A 13,116-nucleotide genomic window follows, 5' to 3' on the forward strand; every position below is an offset into this window, starting at 1 on the left:
CTTGCTTTTGAAACACATGTAGTGTGAGCCTAAAATCCTTCCCTTGGCACTCATCCCACCCTGAGCAGCTTCCCTTCCCCTGCAGCAGGTGATGAGGAGGGCTGCGAGGGGATAAAGGTCAGCACTATCCTCTTTGTGTCTTAAGGAAAGTGAGTCTTGAAGACAGCAAGGGGGTAATGCCTGTTTTACCTCCTCTCTTTGCTAGACAAGGGGTCATTTTGCTCTTCAGCTGGAGCTCACAGCAGTTTTCGGGACACTGGCAGGCAGGGGAAGCAGGAAGGGAAGCAAGAAGGCAGGCAGGGGAAGCAGGAAGGGAAACAGGGAGGTAGGTAGGGAAGTAGGAAGGCAGGCAGGGAAGCAGATAGGGAAGTAGGAAGGCAGGCAGGGAACAGGGAGTCAGGTAGGGAAGCAGAAACACATGAAGGGAGGCAGGCAAGGAAGCAGGAAAGCAGGCAGGGAGGCAGAAAGGCAGGCAGGGAAGCAGGAAGACATGCAGGGAGGCAGGCAAGGAAGCAGGGAGGCAGGCAAGGAAGCAGGAAAGCGGGCAGGGAGGCAGGAAAGGAAGTAGGGAGGCAGATGGGGAAGCAAGAAGGCAGGCAGGGAAGCAGGCAGACATGCAGGGAGGCAGGCAAGGAAGCAGGAAAGCAGGCAGGGAAGCAGAGAGGCAGGCAGGGAAGCAGAGAGGCAGGCAGGGAAGCAGAGAGGCAGGCAGGGAAGAAGAGAGGCAGGCACGGAAGCAGGAAGACATGCAGGGAGGCAGGCAAGGAAGCAGGAAAGCAGGCAGGCAGGAAAGCAGGCAGGCAGGGAAGCAGGCAGGCACGCCAGAGCGCTGTCAGCAGCCGCCCGCATTCCCGAGGGGACCGTGGCACCTCGTGTGTTTTGACAGGGGACAGGCTGTTCTCCTGCTAATAGGCTGTTGGACATGGTGTTCGCTGCCCGGCGGGAGGAGAGGGTGGGAGTTACAGACTCCAGGCACAGCTAAAGGTTAGGGATTTAGCGGTGGCACATCCATCCGGAGCGACAGGCGCGAGGATCGATATTCCCGAGCATTATTGCTCCGGGGGGGTGCTGCAGGTCAACCTGCTCCGCCTCGGATCCGGGGGGGCTGGAGATGCGCAGGGGAGGTGGACTGGAAAACACGGCTTTGGAGAGCCGAGGGTGGAGATATCCCTCCGGCTGGCACCGGGGAAGGGCACAGCTGGCTTTGGCAGGGTTGCGATATGGGGACCCTCTCCAAAAGCTGCCACCTTGGCTCCTGTGCTCGATCCGGGTTTGTACCAGGAAGGCGAGTTGGCTTCCAGGTTTTTTAGCTTCAATTCATTTCTTATATTTGCTTTTCCTGATCAGGGGAGGCAGAGGAGGTAACAGGCTGGGTTGTTTGTTTATTTACACACACGGTCTGTCCAGAATTACTGAGTTTAACTCCTTCAGTTTATGAGATAACCGAGAGGGGGAAAGAATTATTAACACTTGTCATCTTAACCAGTCTGAAAATCCCAGACAAAATTGCCTCCGTGGTCTTTCTTGCATAGGTAGATGAGGATGCAGGTTTTAATTAGGTGATTTCAGCACACAGCCAGTGCCTTTGGAACAGTGATCCCAAACCAAGCCTGATGCTTGCAGGGAAACGTGCCCCTGAGTGCTTTGTCCTGATCCCATCCATGAAGGGGACAGTTAGACCACGTTGGGAGTCATCACAAGGGGACCAATGGACCCAACCTGAGCGATGCCCCATCCTTGGAAATATCCAGGGCCAGGTTGGACGGGGCTTGGAGCAACCTGGTCTAGTGGAAGGTGTCCCTGCCTGTGGCAGGGGATTGGAACAAGATGATCTTTGAGGTCCCTTCCAATCCAAACCATTCCATGACTCCATGATGCAAAATCAAGCAGTTGCAGCCTCATTAGGAAGCTCTGCATCAGGTTTTGCAGTTGGGTTGCCAAACCCCATAAGCCCCTTAAAATCCTTGCTGGGGGAACAGAAGAGCTTGACTTTGCATGTGTCACCTTCAGGCTGAGATAAATAATAATAATGAGGACAATAAGTGATTTAGAGGATTTTACCAGCATAATTGATGCTGATTTATGTCACAGGGTAGCAGAGAGACAGGCTGTGATAGAACGAGTGGGTGAAGTTTCTGAATGAGACAGGGAAGGGGATGACAGTGGGGAGTGAAAAATGAAATGTGCTTTGCTAAAAAAAGCAAATGGAGCTGGCTCGAGCCCCGTGTGGAGCAAAGCAGGTGACATAAATAATCCCAGCATATCTGCCATTCCCGGAGCAGGGATCACTGGCTCTGTAATTAGATGGAGTTATTAGTGTCTTCAGCTGCTGTATGAGGGGATATGGGGTTCTGGAAGGCAGAAAATAAGAGTATCTCTTCATCCTGTGGAGCCAATTAAACAGCAGTGAGGGAGAAAATGAGTTTAGGGAGAAAAATGACTGTGTGAGTTATGTGACTTTGAGGGTGGGCTCATAGGATTTGAATGAAATCACCTCACCTCTGGCTGGAGAACTGGTTCCTCAGAGCTTGATCTAGTCAGCAGCTCTGCTGGGAGGACCCTTCCCACCCACAGGGACCTGCTGGAATCACCAGGACTCCCTGGGATCCTCTGTGGTGTCTCAGGGGAGCCAGAGAGCCCTGGCACTGCCCGCTCTTGCCATGGCCCCAGCTGGGAGCTCCTGATCCCAGTGTCCTCCTTTCCAGCTGGGCTGAGCACAGATGGCCCAGCTGATCCCACAAATAACACACAGAGGGTGATGGACTCTCTGGGCTGATCCTGCTTTGGTGTAACCATGGGATCTTGCCCAGTGACTACAATTTATTGACTGTGCATTCAAGGCATCACTGAGCAGCATCAGCAGCGACACGGTGCCTGCCGGAGGGATGAAGTGAAGCTGTCCCCCTGCTCACTGGGCTGGCAAGGAAAAGGGGATCATTCCTTTATCATGGACCCAGTGACTGCTCCTTGGGAGCTTCAGCACATCTGAAAACAACAATTTTTTTTTTATTTTTAATGTCAACTTCATCTGGCAACAACCCCATTATGGGAACAACAGGTTGGATCAATGCAGAAGTATCTCCCCAACTCCCTCTGCTGGGAAGGAGGGCAGGCAGAAATCAGTGGGGAGCTTACTGGCCTGTGCAGCTGGCTGCCTGGAAGTAATCCCTGTGATGAGCTGTCCCCATTTCCTTGAGTTGGATTGCAGCATGAATTTGGGGAACTGGATGCTCAGGGACCACTCTGTCCATTGCCCAGGACGTCCCACCCGCTGCCTCTCAGGCTCTGGCTCCCTGCCTGCCTCTGTTTATCCTCCTCCCACACACAGCATCACCAGCCAGGGGCTTCTCCCTGCCTCCTCTCCCAGTGCTGCCACCCAAAGAAATACTTCAGAGGCTTCCTGGTGCGGTTTGTGTGTCCTCTGAGATGTCCAGCCTTGCTGGGGGATGCCTGAGCAGAGACTGCCATGACACAGGGGCTGATTCTTCCTCCAGACCCAAGGTACAGCCACAGCCCAACTCCAGGGACAACCTTCATCTGGCTGCTTCATACAGCATGGGATTGGAGCAAGGAGCTTCTCTGACTCTCAGGGACTCAGTTTGAAAAAGTAATTTAACTCAAATGCCCTGGGAGCAGGGACACAGGCAGGACAAAGCTGCCAGGGAGGTGGTGGGCTGGAAGGACATTAGGTACAAGAAAATCAACAAAGCAGCTTTGGTACTGCTAAAATATTGATTGCATCCTTCCAGCAAAGCACAACATACCTCTGCTGCCATTGTGCCATCTGTATTTAAGGTCTTGATCCTCCCTCTACCCCTTTCCACTAACACTGGGCAGGATGAGCCCAAGCCTGTTCCTTTAAAGAAGGGACAGTTCGGTGTTTCAAAGCCTTTACCCAGAAAAAGAGGGATTTTACTCCCTGCAAAGCTCACAGCTGCTGGTTCACAATGAATTCCCTCCAACACACACTCCCAGGACTCCGCTGTGCTTGCAAGGCCAGGGATTCCCCATCATCACCTTCCTTCTTCCCCAGATTGCCACATTTCTGTGCCTCCTGCACCCCAGGCAGGTGCCTGAGGGCACACTGGGCTCTGCATTCCTAGTCCTGGGCACATTGGGCACTTCATCCCAGGTCTCAGCCTCCGTGTCTCCCATCACATCTGTGCACAGCAGTGCTGGGGAGGTGGCCAGAGGGCCCAGAGCCACACAAACGGCTGCACTGGTCTCCTTCCCCCACACAGGAGTCCAAAAGGACACCATGACTCACTCCTTTTCCACAGGCAGCATTGCCAGCTCTCGAAATACTTGGGTGTTTTTCTTGGAGTCTTGGCTCCTGAAGCCGTGTAATTACTTGAACTTTCATTTTCTTTAAATAAAGCCAATTTCTGACACTCGGGCTTGCAAAGAATAGCCGGAAAATGTGACCTCCTACGAGCTCGGAAGCCACAGAGTGAAAACTCCACCTTTATTCTATCTTAGTCTTTATTCTTTCTTAGTCTTTATTTTTTGAATTTTTCTTTCCTGTCTTGGTTTTGACAATCTTCTCTTGGAGTTGTGGAAGTCTTCTTTCTCTACGGCTGGAGTCCTGCAATGTTGCAGATGATCCGGAGTTTGTGCCTCGGTGGTGTTGACATCTCAGGTCCACTGGTTTCAAGAACTTGGTTTTGGTATTTTTCTGCCAGATGACACAGAGTTTTGGGCTAAAGAAGGTAAGAAAAGAGGTAAAAAAGCCAAACCTAAGCAATAACCCGTTGCTGGCATGACTTGTCTTGTCTGTGCACATTCTGAATCCGTCCCTTGTTTTGAGTTCCATCAGAAAACCTGGAGTTTATGCTGGTTAAAGGTAATTTTTCCCCAGAAGGTCCCAGGTTCTTTATAAGCTCCATTCTGAGTGATGCTGCATTCCCACTGTGACAAACCACAATCCCACGCTGCACCAGGCCCTGCACAGCAAATGTTTTGGCCCCAGCTCTGAAACCTCTTGCCCCACTCATTTCCCTGCTCCTTTTAACCCCACATGGCAGGGCTGAAGATGGCATTTCTTCCTCCCTCCCCACGGGTGCCATGAGGGTAAAAGTCACAAATAAACCTCGTTCTTTCTGTCCCAGGGAGTGCTCCAAGATGGCCTGGGCTCTGTGCAGCTATGGACAGCACAAGTTTGGCTCTGGACTTTGTGATCCAAGAGTATGACATGTTGAAGCTCTTTTAAGCTTAAAGGAGAAGGAGTGCATTCCTTGGGGGATTCAGTCCATCCCAGCAGCAGACACAGCTCAGGTGGGAATGGGTGAACATGTCAGAAGAGCTGCCATTTTCTCCTTTATTTTGGGGATGTTTGAGCAGGTTTGTTGTCTGTCCTCCAGCTTTGATGTTTAGCATCAGGTGAGGTGAAGCAGCTCATTTGATGTTGCCATGCTGGGATAACCTACAGAGAAATGGTGTTACCTGGTGATGAGGAAGGAACCCTGATGGTCCCACCCATGGAGATGCTACAAAATGATCCCATCCCAGGCAACGCTCCAGTTAAAACTTTTATTTTATGGGACATCAGAGATTGGAGCCGTGAGACACGAAGGCACAGAAAAGCAGCCCCAGCAGGTGAAGGAACAAGGAACAAGGACATGTTTTCCTTGTTCTGTTCATGAGCTCTGAAAATTTGTCTCCTGTCCTCAACCACCACAAAATGGCAGCCAACAGTGCATGGACAGGGGGCCAGGGAATTGTCTTTTATTTTAACAACAAACCCCAGTGATCTCCAGCGAGCGAGAAGTTCACTATTAAAAGTAATCCAGAGACATTCCAAAACATTTATTTTTCCAGAGGAGGGGGGGAGGGCAAGTGTGCATTTTTAGCAGCATCAATCAACTCACTGGCCCAAGTCACACGTTCAAATCGAGACCTAGAAAATATGGAAAAGTTTAAATAATCCTTGGAAGCGATCCAGGAACTGGTCATTCAGTCTGCAGGACCTTTTATGAATAACACTGTAGCACAAACCTGTAATGGAAGCACCAAGATCCAGCCTGTTGGTTTTCCAGTGTGAATTTCCCCTTTCCAAGATGGATGACTTGGATGGTGGGGAGGGAAAGGAGCAGAAATGGTTTGTCTCCTGACTGGCTTTGAAGAACTCAGCTTGCAGAAACAGGCAGCAATGTGATCTTTCTCACCTTGAGGTTTCTCTTGGATCTCCTTTTCGTTCTCTGTTGTTTACACCTCTATTACATGGTCAGGAATTTGCCTTCATTCCACTGCTGCCTCCACTGGAGACCTGAGTGCTGTGTCCAAAGCCTTGGAGATCCTGTAGACCTGCACATTTTTCTTTTCTGTCTCACCTTTCTTTTCTCTCTCTCATTGCAGACATCTGAGGTTTGTGATTCTGGAGGTGGTAGAACAGAGGAAGAGGAGTATTTTCACTGCAAAGGCCACCAAAATGACCTCCCCTCGGCACAGGTGCCTTTTCTGTAGCTCTGTGACCCCACTTTCCCCAAATCAGCTGGCAGTGGGAGCAGAAGGGAGGGGGACTCCCCACAGTGAGAGCTGCTCCTTTGTTTTTAATTAAATCCAACTTGCTTCAGATCTTCAGAGGAAAAACCTCCAGTTTTCCCCATTTCCCAGCAACAACCTTGAGCAGAATCCCCTTTGCCACTGCTAAAAAAAAAAAAAAAAAAAAAAGATGAAGAAATAGATGTAGGAGGTTGTGTTTCCCAACTATTTTATGAGTCAAAAGTGTCTGGAAAGGACGGGAGAGGATGGATGGGAGCAGAAAGCACAGGGGGTGGGTGTATTCCTGTGTTACAATCCTTGGCAGCCTTGGGCCCAGCAGAGCATCTTAGACTCGTGGAATCATTAAGGTTGGAAGAGACTACGAAGATCATCAAGTCCATTTTGCATTCAAAACAGCTCCAAACTGGCACCTGGAAGCTGCTGCCCAGGGTCTCTTGCTGACTCCAGACATCAGGATTTAGGCACATCTTCCACCCACCATCGAGGCACCGATGTAGCACATTTATGCATCTTTTTCTTCATGTTAGGAATTTCAAAAAGTAGCTTTAATACAGATATGCCTTCACTGACCATACATGCTGGAGCAGTCAAGCACCTTCCACTCGGGTTTTATGTGGGTTTAAGTGTTTTTTAGAAGTATCTGTTTATTACAGCTCAATAAAGTTTTATTTTGCGAAAAACCATGATTGATTTCCTCTGCTTTAAACAACAACCAGTCAACCTCCCCAGCAAGCACCTCCTCCCCGATTCATAAAAATGTGTTAACAATTCATTTAAAATTCATATACAAGCCAAGCACAGTTTATTCATGAAGTTGCACAAATTAATACAAAGCAGCACATTGCCTAGGCCTGGCATAAAGTCAGAGTGTGCTCTGAAGGCCTCCCTCTGCTGTACAATGAGTCAATGTGCTCTTGGAAACTCCAGCAATCAACAGATAGCCCTTCAAGTTCCCCCCTACCCTGCCTGCTTCCCTCTGTCTCCTGGTGGAAACACAGGCTTGGAACTGGATGATCTTTAAGGTCCTAAACCATTCTCTGATTCGTGGTTCTGTGAAACATGATGCAGAGCAATAATTAAATTTCAAGCTACACGAGACTTTGCGCACCTTTAAAGTCTGGTCATCCCCCAAAAGGTGTGTTTGAGGGTTGTGTTCCACATGGTTTGTCCCAAATTTTTCCTTTCTGTTGAGTAAGTGCCCAGAACTGAGTGTCGGGAGCTCAGGAGACAGAGGTGGTTTGATGGCCAGGTGAGCTGAGCAGCTTTGTGAGACTGTTGGTTGGGAAGCAGAGCTCCTTCCTCTGGAGCAAGTACAGGCGAAATATCCCGAGCAATTGCCAGGTACGTGTGTAACAGGGAGAAATGGCTTTTTCACCACGTGGTGTCAAGGGCAGAAACGTCACATTTGTCCCATCTGTCACCACTCAGCAAACCCACCCCAGCAGATCCTTCTGCTGGCTCCCACCAGCCTGACCCGTGGGGCTGGGTAGGGGGATGTCAGGTCTTTGCTGCTCTTGGAAGACGATTCCTCAGTGGGATTTTCCCATGAGGTTGTCCCTCCAGCCTGTCCACTGACACAGCAGAACCACAGCAGGTGCAAGTTGTCATCTTGAGGCACTAATTGCCCTTAATTAACCTGAGCAGCCTCACCTGGGTGCCCCACCCATTCCTCCTCCTCCCAGGGCCCTGGAGCTCTGTTTAAGGGCAGTCCTGAGGCTTTGCTTTCTCCCTGGACTGTGTTGTAAGTGTGCCTGGAAAGTCTCTGCCTCCTGGATGGACTGTGGGCATGTGGTGCAGGTGATTTGTCTTCTGGGATGCCCCTGAGCCTTCTGCTGTGGATAGTTTGTCTCTAACCCACCTCCTGCAGGAACTTCAGCCCTGTAAGTGACTTGTTTTGTGTCCTGTCTGGACCTGGGGCCTCTACTGTAGGAATAAACATTGCCATTTTCTGGGTCTGCAGGTGAGGGTCAGGTGTTCACACTGCACTTAAGGCAGCCAAATGGCACAGAAATGCTCCTTTCTGTCACCAAACCCGTGCAAAGGGTTTCCTGCAGGTTTGTGCTTGGACACCACCATCTGCCTTTCATTGGAGGTGTTCAGGGCCAGCACAGCTCTCTGACATCAGCTTTCCTTTCATAATTTTAACATCACAGCAGTGATGCTCTTTTTTGGGGGGGGGAAGGGAGGGGGAGAAAAATTATACATCTAAATATTCTGACTGGTGTTTAGTGCTAGATTATCTGTGTTAGCATCCAGCATTGCTCTTCTGATCTATGGTTTAGAATGATCTATGGCAATGATTTGACCTGCTGAGCGTGTGTTTATTTAATACCTATGCGATTCCATTCTCCCTCTTTCTTCTTTTCTACCAAGAGATGATCCAGGAAAGTCAGTGCTGAAAGGCTGCTTTGCACAGGAAGCCTGGGGTTTCTCCCCCTCACTGCCTTGTCAGCACAGCACCTGCTTTTGCCCCTGAGCAAAGCCCTGGAATTGTCTCGTTTGTCAGCAAAGGGAGAGAGAATTGAGACACATCAATTGTCCCTGATGAAGGAGCCTGGAAGTGGCGGGAAGGGAAGGGAACATCCCTTGCTCCCACCACCTGTGTCACTCTGAGCTCTCAGGCCCACAGAGGAGCTCAGGTGTTGGTTGATGTTATCAATAAGTTGTCAGCCCGAATTTCTCCGTGTGAAAAAGGGTCAGTGGCTGTGGTGTTGGAGGCACCTCTCCTCTCCCGGGGAGGGTGTGGAGCAGCCAGGGAGGGTCCTGCCCCTGCAGCACAGCCACCTGAGCCAGGAGCATTGTCTGTGCTGCCTGGAGGGACAGAGGGGTGATGCTTGAGGGCTCTCTAAACTCCAACCTCTTCCACAGGGACCTGTGGGATTTTTATTGACAGCATCAAATATCCAGCGTGCCTGCTCCTTTTTCTCCCCACTCTGCTGACCTCTTATCTAAAGTGCTTTCTCCTGCCCTCAGCAGCTGAGTTTCATCACACCAGGGAGGTCCAGCAGCCTGCAACCCCTTGGTAAAACCCACTGCCTCCAGAGCACATCAGGGTGACCACAAAATGTCACTTTTTGGTTCTGAGTTTTGAGTTCTTGTCCCCAAAGCTTGGGGGACATATATTGTGGCTGAATTTTGTTGAGATGCTACTTCATGGTGCAATTACCCCAGGGCTACCAAGGTGGAGAGGGAATGATCCTTTCTGAGGTGCTTGTTCTTGCCTGTGGTGAAAGACAGTTGGAGTTTGGCCCTACCTTGGAATCAGCTGCAAACCCAAGGGAAATCCTTGGCACCAGCTTCAAAATCTCCCGTGCTTCTGGGCAAGGCAGGACCTGAGCACAGCTTGGCTTTGCTGGAGAGCAAACCTACACTGGAAAGTCCCTCTGGGAATATTTAGGTAGTTTCAAGCACGATAAACGTAGTGCACGTGGGAGAGATGTGGGGATGAGGAGGCAGACATTTCATCAGCTTTGGCTGAGTAAAAAATAGACTTTTAGCTGTTCTCAACCCTTTTCTGAGTTGCTGATTCCCCTCTGAATTCCTCGTGAGCCCTGCACAGGGATTTCAAGCCTGGCTTTCCCTGGGTATCTCTCCTGGATCCCTTTGTAGCCACGGCTCTGAGAGTGTCGGATAATCATTGACTGAGGACTTTGCTGGGCAGGGTGGCACAGTAAAGGCCAGCCCTCTGCTCTGTCTGTGCCACGATGCTCCGAGGCTGCTGATGGGCACTTGTGACCTTCCCTGTGTGCACCAGAACAGGCTGAAGTTGGGGACGTTGTGCTGAGGGCTGCTAGTTTTCCAGGCTCATTACAGAATCTGCTTGCAACGTCAATACTCAGTAACTGGGAGTTGTATTTGCTGAGCTCAGACAAGAGTGTATTTGAGACCTTTTCATTCTTCTGCTGGGAAGGATTGCGGTGACGGAGCCGAGTCCCGGTTCCCCATTTGCCAGAGCTGGTACGGGGCCAGAACTGCACTCCAAGGAAAGAAATGATGTGCCATGTGCCTTAGCAAGCTGTAGCTCTCTAAGATAGATATCCAAGTGCCCTTTATAGCCAGCAGAGCGATGTGGTGGGGATCTCTCCCCGGCAGGACGTGGCCACACAGTCAGCGGAGATGAGACACTTCGCTGCAGATGGTTAAGCTTAAGCAAAATGCATCTATATTACAGTCTCCTGAACTAAATTCCCAATTGCTTTGGGAACCTATTGCATAGAGGAAAAAGTAGATCATGTTTCACCAGACAATGCCTGGGTTGAACAACTGGAGCTGGTTTTATAGAAGACGCAGTCGATTTTTCTCCCAATATTCTGCTTTTTTTACAGGAGAGGGGGAGAGAAGTCCTTGCAGATTGGAATCCTTGATGGAGTAAAGGAATATGGGTGAAGGCAGGATGAGAGAAGATGGTCACTCCTATGTCTGGCACTGAGAACTGTTGCTGCTTGTCCCAACCTGAAAGACACAGCTTTACTCTGGGAGAAAACCAGTGATCTCTAGGGTAAGCACTTCATATCTGCTGGAGTACATGTGGTACCCAAGTTGCTTTTGGTTGTTTGATTGTTTGTTTTTTTTCTGTGGAGTGTGATGTCAACTCAGGATCAGGTGAAGAAAACCTGGAATAAAGATAGTGCCAGAGTTGAAAATTCAGGGAACAGTTAAGCTGAAGATAAATGTCACTTCAGCACAAGCAAGAAAAAAAAGAGAAATTCGGGTGTGAGGATGTCAGGGGCATGGCTGGTAAGAAGACTTTCTCTTTAACTCAAGAGAAAAAAATGAAGAGTTGTTGTTTTGTTTGTTGGGTTTTTTTCCTCCAAGCCCATCCTGAACTGGGAAAAAGCCAGTCTCAGGTTGGATGGGGCTTGGAGCAACCTGGTCTAGTGAAAGGTGTCCCTGTCCACAGCAGGAGGTTGGAATGAGATGATCTGTAAGGTCCCTTCCAACCCAAACCATTCTATGGTTCTATAAAATTCTGCATATTCAACTCCAAAAGTTAAAAAAAAAAACCAACCTCTTATAGTAGTCAACAAATTCCGTTTTGGTAGAAAAGCTGATTTGTTTTGAGTTGAATGTAAAAAATGAATGTCAAGGGAAAGTCATTTCCAAGCAAGCAAGTCCATCCTTTTCGTTGGGGAAAATGTCAAAAGGGCACGCTGACATTTACTTTTTTTTTTTCTCTCTCCACTTTGTTCTTGAACAAAAATTTGCCAAAGCCAACAAGGTGTCACTTTTTGATGGAAATCTGTTTTGACAAAAAATTTTCCAAGCAGCCTTTACCAGCTGCACACAAACATTTCCGCTCTGGGTTCCAATCGGGATTTGGCAGGAACGGGGGGAAGGATGAAGAGGGGCTATTCTTTTCAGTACCTGTCAAAGGACCCAATACTCCTAAAAGCATCCTGCTTCCAGGGAGATCTCAGACCAAGGCTGGCCAACCTGGCCAGGGATTAAAACACTTCCCTTAATGTGGAATTCTCACGTGTGAGTTGAATTCGGGCTGGAGAGCTGCTGATCCGGAGTGAGGTCCTGGTTGGGCTTCAAGTGGGATGGGATCCCAGTATTTTTTGCTGCATCTATTTGCTACTGCCCCTATCAATAGAGGATCTGTTGGATATTTGGAAGTTCATTCAATCTGTGGCCCACAAGCATCTTCTGTTTGGCAGCATGGACTGGGATAGCACTAGGAGGAAAATCATCAAAGCTTTCTGTTCACCTGGTCTGAGATGCAGTTGTAGCTCACCTGAATGGCCAATATAGATAATGCACGTCACTTTTTGGGCCTTTTGTGGGGTTGTCCTGCTAAATTACAGGTCTTTCTTGCAGTTTTTTGTGGTTTTGTTTTTGGTTTTTTTTTTATTATGCAGTTCCTGGATCACAGTTTGGAGAGAGATAAATTTACAAGAGCGTGTAGTGACAGGACAAGGCAGAATGGCTTCAGACTGGCAGAGAGTAGGTTTGGATTGGATTTTAGGAAGAAATCCTTCCCTGTGAGGGTGGTGGGGCCCTGGCACAGGTTACCCAGAGAAGCTGTGGCTGGCCCATCCCTGGAAGTGTCCAAGGGCAGGTTGGATGGAACCCTGAGCATCATGGTTGAGTGGAAGGTGTTCCTGCCCATAGCAGGGGGTGGAATGAGATGAACTCCAAGGTCCCTTTCAATACAAATGATATTTAATGAAGATTAAATAGAGCATTTCTGGCTCTAGTCAAAGGCAAGGTTTGCTTCAGCTGTTTGTGCTTTTTCTTGGCAAAAGGCTGGTCCATCTAGAGATGGCTGAGGAGATGGAAAAACTCTTCTCGAGGAGTCAATCCATCTCCTCAGTATGGTTAGATTAAGCATTAGCTTGGGCTAGACATCACTTTTAAACTGCCAGTTTTAAGCAGGATTAACCCCACTCCAAGCATCTTGCAGCAGTGTGTTAGAGGGAATATAGGAGGATGAGCAGGTGCAGTTTGCTCTTCTGTCTTGGAGGAGACCGAGACACGAGCTGATGGAAGGTCTTTGGGAAGGAGGAAACAGGATTCACACAACTCTGCACTTCTGGGTGACATCACCAGCTTGTCTATGAGGGGGGAAGCTCCTTGGTGTCTGCAGGTTACAGATCCCAGGCAGCTCCCACC

The sequence above is a fragment of the Corapipo altera genome, unplaced genomic scaffold (genome assembly GCF_003945725.1).
Source record: "Corapipo altera isolate COAL_440 unplaced genomic scaffold, ASM394572v1 150, whole genome shotgun sequence".
Lineage (NCBI taxonomy): Eukaryota > Metazoa > Chordata > Aves > Passeriformes > Pipridae > Corapipo > Corapipo altera.